The following is an 8,815-nucleotide window of genomic DNA, read 5'->3' on the forward strand; positions in this document are numbered from 1 at the left end:
TGATTACAAAACTATTTTTCTTGCAAAATTACTACCGTTGAATTAATTATAATACTTTCAAATAGCATAACATTTCTTATAATATATTTTCGAAATTTTAAATATTCTTTTTCTTCCTTATTCATTCAGTACTTATTGAGATCTAATTGCTGTAAGTGTGTTAGTAATGACCTTTCAAACGTTATTTCGTAATTTGGAAATGACTTCGTACACTCAATTATCATCCAAAAACTAAAACATTTTCTAATACAACGCTTAAACACCATTAAGGCAAAGTTAATGTTCAAAGAATGAGTATTGAACGTATGATATGACGGATTTGAATGAAATGAGCCGGTTTCTTTAGACAGGACTGTTTGTTAAAAGGCAAATGATCAATCACAGTATAGTTTAATTTGGAGCCAAAATAAAATCTTCCCATTGACTTATATCAACCAACCAAGCAACCTACTGATTGTTCTTATATGTTTATTTGGCAATCCATTCATGTTGTACATTACATGTAAACTGTCTTTAATCTATGATTAATAGTGTTTGTCACAATACCAATATTAAATTAAAGGACTCTTACAACACATGGTTGCAGAAAGTAGATTGCAGAAAGATTTACCGGGTCAAATGGTACATCCAGATCGACGCTCTCCTAGGAATGAGCTCTGACATTTGAGTCGTACTAATTGTGAAAAATGTCCTGGCTGCAAAAAGTAACAGGACGGTACCGAAGATAGAGAAAGGAAAGACTCTCGGTTACTAGTTCAAGGTTGCCAAGAAATAGTACATTTCATTTACTTATCATAAAATTTGACCTCCGGAGTTTTATATGATTACTTAGCTTACTAGTAACCTTTTCTTAACACATGGTGCGCTTTACCTAACAATTAGATAATTTAATCAAAGGTGTAAGTTTGCATATGGCTTTATGAAATTAAAACATGACAAAATAAAACTATGTGATAACTAACTAAAGATTTCGTGTTTTATCTGTGCTAACTACTGTTTTTGTGGTTTTTTTTATTAATACTTCCTATGGAAAAAATATTTGGATATGTGTTGACAACCACTTCATTCCTTACTGTAGATTTTAATTTGTTAAAAATTATAACCATGGAATAATTTTATGGAAATAATTTAGTTTTATGGAATAATTAGTGAGCCATAGTAATGTGTCTGTGTATGCATTTGGTTTTAGATTTAAATGTTAAATTTGTTGAAAGAAAAGTATTTTTTATGGCTGACCAGATTTACTTATTATTCAAATATTTTATAAGCAAAACTGTTCCGGTTTAACTAATTTCAAACTTAATTGAAGAGTTATTAATTTTAAAAAGATTAAGTCGTCAAAAATTGTTAACACCGTTTTATGTTAACATGTTTACAGTTTACTTTTAAGCTAGTATTTTAATTAATATTTTAAAACCACCATATATATTTTTTATTTTCTAATTCCCTTCACCATGTGGTGCTGAAATCAAGAAGGCAAAGAATAACAAACAACTGTTCAATCTATTGCTTCAACCAACATTTTTTATGGAGATTGTTCACATGTAGAAAAACTAAGCTTGACAAGTCGGAATACAATTTCAAATTTGAAGTTATATGAAACACCCAAACCACACAAATTGTAAACTATGAACAACTTCCATCACGTGTAGATGACATTTATCTATTCCTCTGATACAATTTATTTCCTCTAAAAACTCAAGACTTTTCTTAACCGATAAAGAACCGAAGAGAGTAAAGATGGTGGGAGGTCAACAACAAAGAGAGAATAAAAATGAAAGGACATCAGTGAATCCCCGCGTCTAAGTCTCTGGGATGACTACGTGGTCACAATGCGATCAGACGTAAGCCCAGTTGCACGAGCAGAGAGCACAGCCACAGCGAAAGCGACCATTTCTCCACAGACAACTAGAAAAAACTTAGAGCACATTCTTGTACTGAAGTCTCACAGGAAAAGTTGATACAAAACTAATGAGCGAATAAGTGTTTAAATGTAACGTCCAACGAAGAAATTATGAAAGGTCAAATATTTGAATCTAGGTTATTGGAGATAAAATCTTCAGGTATTTTTTACGGGTAAGTTATTGAGAAAAGGTAATCATGTGTGATGATGTTGAGGTATGATTTTATGATGGTGATTAGTTTGGTTGTAAGTGAAATAGTAAATATAGGTTGATATTTTTTTAATTTCCCATGAAACTTAACGTAACAAATGACAAAACACATTTAATGTGCTATAAAATTAATTAGATTATATTGACATTATTGAATCATTCAAAGGAAACTTAACTAAAATCGATTAAATACATTAGTGTAGTTTTTAGGGTTGCTTTGAAAGGTATAACTTATTTTATCGATGGTTAGTATAATGTTTAGGATGAGAAAATCTCAATACCCACACAGTATAAAAAATAACAATAACTATCTCGTTGAGCATTTGAAAAAAATATAATTGATTTATTATTGCTACCAAATAATTTATATATAGTGAAAACTTTTAACATTATCTATATTATTTAAATGGAATCAACTTTCAACAATTAAACAATTATCAAAGCAATCGATTCATTTGATAACCACCAACTATAAAATAACTCGTGCAAATGGTGGAAAACAAATTAGTAAGCAATTATTTTGGTTCAAAAGACTAAATAGCTTAAAAGCTCTGTAACCGGATATCAAATGGTGGATTTCCATTACCTACCCTTGTAATTTTTCGTGAGCTAGTGTTAAATACTTGTTTAGTATTTAACTGATTGGATTACATCGAAATTTGAATTGTTTTTTTTTTATATTACCAATTTATTTTTCGAAGAATTTTGTTTTTAAAATGATGTGGGCTCAAATCTAGAGCTTCTACAACTTAATTTGTTTGTATTTGCACTTTTTGAAAAGTAATTTGGTTAGTGAACACTAGTTCAAGGTAAATACTACAAAGTTAAATATACCTGCTCGTATAATTAACTTTGTCTAATAATTGATTATATCACTTTAATCTACGAACTATTATACGAACTAATATACGAACTATTGTATTTGTTTTACAAAATTTTCCTTTTCAATTTCTTAAACCAGTTTTGTGACGATATTTTTTAATTTTCTTTTGAGATCAATGAATGTTTACTTTAAAAGGCTCTGCAAAAACTTTAGAAGCTAGTTTTATGTGATAGAAAAACAGAAATTGTTCCATAGCAATTCTGGGTACTTGTGTTCAATTTGTTTGGTTTGTTTATGTAATTTTATATGCAATAACACACAGGAAGTAGCTTTTTGTATAGCTTTTAAATTATCAAAGAATTCGTATTCAAGAATCCACACAATGAAGTAGGTTATAAACAAAAAACTATAACCTATAGTGCCAAATTATTGATACTTTAATAATTTGTATTTCTCCCTGTAAACTTTAATAATAGGCCTATGGTAATATTTTACCCATATTGGGTTTAAATCTTCCAATGAACGATCGCTGAATCAGTTATTCATGAATACATTTGCGTCTGTCAGTTGATTGAAAACAAACAAACAGTAAGGCTTCAACAAACACCCACTATTTTGACGTTTTTATTGGCATCGTTCATCATAAGCATATTCACCTAGCACTTGCAGATCGTAAAGAATAAAGTTTATTTTTTGTACAGTTTTTACGCTAAGTATTGCCTAATTGTAAAGAGTGCTTTAACTTTGCATTCCTGTAATTTCATACAAAAATCAATAATTACAATATGTATAATGTTGAAAAGAGTTTTTATTTTAAAAATAAATTTTTATTGTACTTTACAAGTATTAAATTCATTTGTAACATATCTCCCATAATACAGTAAATCAGAAATATCTTTAGAAAATGTATTTTTTCACTTGCATATTACGAGGACATAGAGTAAATTATTAAGTAAATTAGCAATCTTATAAAACTGCTTCCAATACCACGAAAAGAGTTTGTGTAAAAAAGTAAATACATATTTCCGTATTATATTGGTTATACTCAATTTCTCCGTTGCTGTTGCTGCAGTCATTTCGATCGTTTTAGCGTGTTATGCGGTAGTTGAGATTTCTCGGTATTTTACCATTTACCGTAGTATTTTCTTTCCATTAAATTCATTTTATAGGGTTGAAAGAAGCTGCGAATTATTTATACATAGTAAAATATGCAGTGTTGTATTGGATACGTTTAAGTGCCTACTAAAAAAGATAATTGGTTTCCCATTAAAACATGCAGGATTAACTAATATAAAACATTTGGTTGCTGTAAAATGATATAGGCCATGGTAACCATGGTATTATATTGAATTTTGATACTTAAACTGTTTATTGCAATAATTAAAAACACGAGTTCAGGGACAACCGTACAATATATAAATCGTAACAGTTTTCCTGCTAATGGCATTAATGTAATTTAAGTAATTACATATGAGTGCTTAAACCATTATGCGCAGTAATTGATTAACAATTTGTTAAATTTGCATTACAACCAAATAGATTTATGTTCAGTCAATATAATGGTATATTCGTTTATCTTATCATATGTCTATTAGGAAACTCATTAGTCAAAATATTGTTTTACTGTGAAAATGTCACTTTTCAATTAAATATGTTACATAATTATATATGAAGCATGTAAGATATGTATTGTTTTTTTTTTTTTTGTTTTTATCCATTGACTGTTGTTTAAAAATATTTTAGTAATGTTCCTAATATTTTAGTAGGCTTACTTTATGAGGTTAGCAATATACACATGTGGAATAATTAAATAATTTACAACACATTGTACACTTGTATTTCTGATTGCTTTATTTGAAAATAATTTATGTATGATTGAATAAAAATACATGACACGATATTTTATTCGTGTTTAATTATTTATTCTACTTTACACCATGAAAAGAGTATTCAATCGAGAGTTTTTTTTATTATTACAGCCTACTCTCAATAAACAGTTGTCTTTACTGATTCAATTTTTACCAGTATAACTAAGATGCATTTTTAATTTTGTTTGTTACTACTAAATCCGAATTCTGAAGTAAGTTACTAAGTACTTTTGGAAAAAAACAATTGAGCATGCTTAAATCTTGTCCCTTTTAGTTTTTAAATTTTGTTGTGTAAAATTATTTCTTATTTAAATTAAGATTATTCTAAGACAATTATTATTAAGATATTTTGTTTTAATTCCATTCAAAAAGTATTTTGTGACATTTTGTCCTCCACATACAGTTTCTGAAATAATATTGCGCGGTTTAAAGTGCCAAGAGTCGGCGACTAAGCTCCGGATCACACCGGTTCCCATGCATTGTTTTTCCTTTCATTCAATGCCTGTTCACAACTCTTCTAGGTGATTAAGCTTTCTTGGTCTTTTCCACCTACCTAATATGGAGTTTAGGGTGATTTACGTATGTTTATCAATATGAGAAAGGCTGGGCAACTATTTGTGTAAACGCATTTTCCCGCCTCTTCCTAAAAGAGAGCATTAATCTCATAAGCTTTGTAAGAACACCTATAAGGAAACAATCTTTATTAACCATTTTCTTCCTACTAATCATTGAAAGGTTTCTCGCATCCCTATACTGACAATGCCAATGCAGAAAAGTTAATTTACCGACAACATTCCTTTATGGTTGCCAATCTCTCGAGCAGGTAGGCCAGTTTTGCGATGAAAGCACGCCGCCAGTGCCACCATATGTGGTAACACAGGCCCTGGACCAATGGCCGGTAGGTAATGTAATAGGTATCGAGTTTTCGAATCTTCCAAACGTCTTCTTCGGATCTCCCCATCCAGAAAGCGGAAAGCGGAAGGATGCTTGTCGATAATGATCCTAAGTGGAAGAGTCGGTCGTTTGTGTGTTTGTGTGTGTTTGTGTACGTTTGTTTGTGTGATTTTTATGCGTGCCCCCAGGAAGGTCTGCACGGTTCACTTCTCCAACTTTTCGCTTGGTTTCTAGCGCATGACAAGACGAGATAACTTTATCAGATGATTCATTGTGTGTTTTATTGCTGTAGCTACCGGCTGTGAAATCCACTGGTGAATAGTTACGTCTGCCTATTTAGTGTCAGTAAAGAGTGGGCATATTTTATCGTTTGTATGTCTTGGTGTGTTAAATAAAGGGGGATTTTATCATACTGATCATTAAATCAACGATTAGATGAAGTCCTCATTAGTAAATACGACATCAACATCCTTCTAGAATAAACACAAAACAAATACATGAACAACAAAAGGGTAAAATGATATTGTAAAAAATGTGATCCCTTATTTAAATCAGCAATTTAATTATTGTACTTGGTACTGAGGTTTTCAAAATTCAAGATTATTTATTTCTAAAAATACAATTATATTGTAATGACAATTATTGTTGGATGGAAAATTATTCCTAACAAAACTGCACGACAGTATGTGAGGGAGAGTACAAGGAAATCGTTGACGTCCCTCCGAAAAAAAAAACTAACATATAACGAAAATATTTTAATTAACTATATAATATATCTTATTTATAAACGTTAAACAAAAAGTATCATGTCCTAGATCGTGTAAGAACCATCAGAATCAGAATATAAGTATAGAAGAAAAAAGAAAAGGAGTTTAAAGTTAAATTGAGAAAACAAATCTAACAAGCCCTAAAGTATGACTAATTTGAAATTAGTTTTAATCTTAGAGCTCCTAAGTTATTTAAATAACGTGTTTGAACCAAAGGGACCGATTTTAAACAGCAATAAAATACAATTAAAGTTAAGATTTGTATAAATCGAACCTTAATCGTAGTGTGATAACCATTGTTTTAATTACAGTCCCTTCTTCAATGGCCTAATCCGAAATACTTTATAAACCTAACATGCCACTGTTATTCCATAATTGATTTAAACACTAGACCAATGACATAATCAGTTTCTTAACCACTATACTGTGACTCATGAGATTATAGGACATGGAGTTAAATAACACTAGAATCTAGAGCAGAAGGTAGGCGACCAAACAAACTTATCAGGGATAACAAAAGACAGATCGGGAAGTGAAGGCACAGACAATGTGCATGTGTGTGTATGTGTGTCAGTGTGTGTGTGTGTATGAAAGCCCACTCCAGTGTCCTACAACACCATATTTCACAGTTTATGGTGCCGGGAAAGTGGTGCGCAGAGGGAGGACCTCAGGACAAAGGTCAGGCAGGTACGGGCGTGGCCGGAGAGATTCGAAGATTCAGAGATACGGATTTTGGCGACGAATCAAAAGCGAAGACAAATGATTTGAGATTATGACGAACTAATTCGTCTCGGTCCACAATGGGAAGAGTGTGGATAATAATTGGAAATTTTATCTCGAAGGAAGAAAACTTTTTGATTTTGGGACTTTTCGGTACTTTTTTGAAGATTTAAAAAGTTAAAATTCATTGTACAGCCCCTGAACGTTTTAGTCAGCCTATTATGTAAGGTGGCCTTTACATCATACCTTTACTTTATTATTATCATACCTTTACATCCATAGTTCAATAGAGTATGGTCAAACTCACTACATGTATTGCACATAGTCCGTAGTTATACATAGTCCGTGAGTCTGCCTCCGTACTGCGACCGGTCAGTAGTAGGCCTACTAATATTGTCAAATATTTTATCGTACAATGTGTCGTCTTACATGTGTATTTATTTCAATGTTCTTGACGGGTCTAAAATGGATTAAACGTTCTTGAAGGATCACTTGACAATGCCTATGATAAGGCAAAAAATGTAGTGAATTTGACCATACTCTATTGAACTGTGGAAGTAAAAGTTGTGTACCTTAAATAATAGTATATTTTTAAAGTATATGTGTTTAAGTATATCTACGTCGACCGGAACATGGCATATAGTACAAGTATAATATATTAATAAGAAGGGTAGAAGACGGTTAATAGGCATAATAATATATAATAATAGAGATTTTTAATAGTTTTGTACCTTTAAATTTCCCGGACACTTAAGTAAAAAAATTAACATATCCAACCAATCGAGCAATGTCTAACTCATACACATGCTGTGCAGAAGAACTCGTACATAATCCGAATAGCATGGAAACGCTGATGTAATATTAATGTTTGTAAACGTTGAAATAGCAAATGGTTTAATCCTTTAGACGAGCAATGTCTCTAGAGTGAGATGTGTTTTTTTTTTTTTTTTTTTCTTTTTCTAACCGGTGTTATGACAATTTTAAACAAACTACTGAAAACAAAATTAATACAGTCCCTGGATAAGTAATGTGGCCATGGTTGTGGGGATAATTTCATAACATGTAATTTAGTGAATTATTGGCTACCAGGTGGGCTTGGATAGACTCAAAGGCTAAAATTAAACAGTTGCTAATTAAACTAGATTTGAGTGAATATTTGGATGTATATTTGGCTTTCTAACGGCATATTTCTGCATATAGCTTTTGTTTAGGCTTTTAATTTGTTTTAAGTGAACTGACAGAATCCACCTAGTATAAATTTTACATTTACATAGGTTAGTTACTTAGTAATAATTATACTGTGGAGTTATATTAATTATATTATGGTAGTGCTTGGTAATTATGGAATAACAGGATCAGATTTTTCTCAGCATTGATTTGAATTTTTATCATGTTTGTAGCTATTCAGAAAGTTGATTTATATGAGTGAGCATGCTGTATGTTGTAAGTATATAATTTTTTCCCCTAGGACGCTAGGCACGAGCCCAGGATTGTTTTTTCACATTACTTCAGGCTAGAACTAGGGGTTGAGGCATTATCACTTAGATAAAATCCATTATGGTGATTTGGCGGGATTTTAACCCGGGACCCCAGACACCGAAGTCCCGCGCTCTAACCACTAAACCTGCT

This window comes from Macrosteles quadrilineatus, unplaced genomic scaffold (genome assembly GCF_028750875.1).
Source record: "Macrosteles quadrilineatus isolate MER2022 unplaced genomic scaffold, UCM_ALF_1.0 Scaffold_8__2_contigs__length_117827958, whole genome shotgun sequence".
In the NCBI taxonomy this organism is placed as follows: domain Eukaryota; kingdom Metazoa; phylum Arthropoda; class Insecta; order Hemiptera; family Cicadellidae; genus Macrosteles; species Macrosteles quadrilineatus.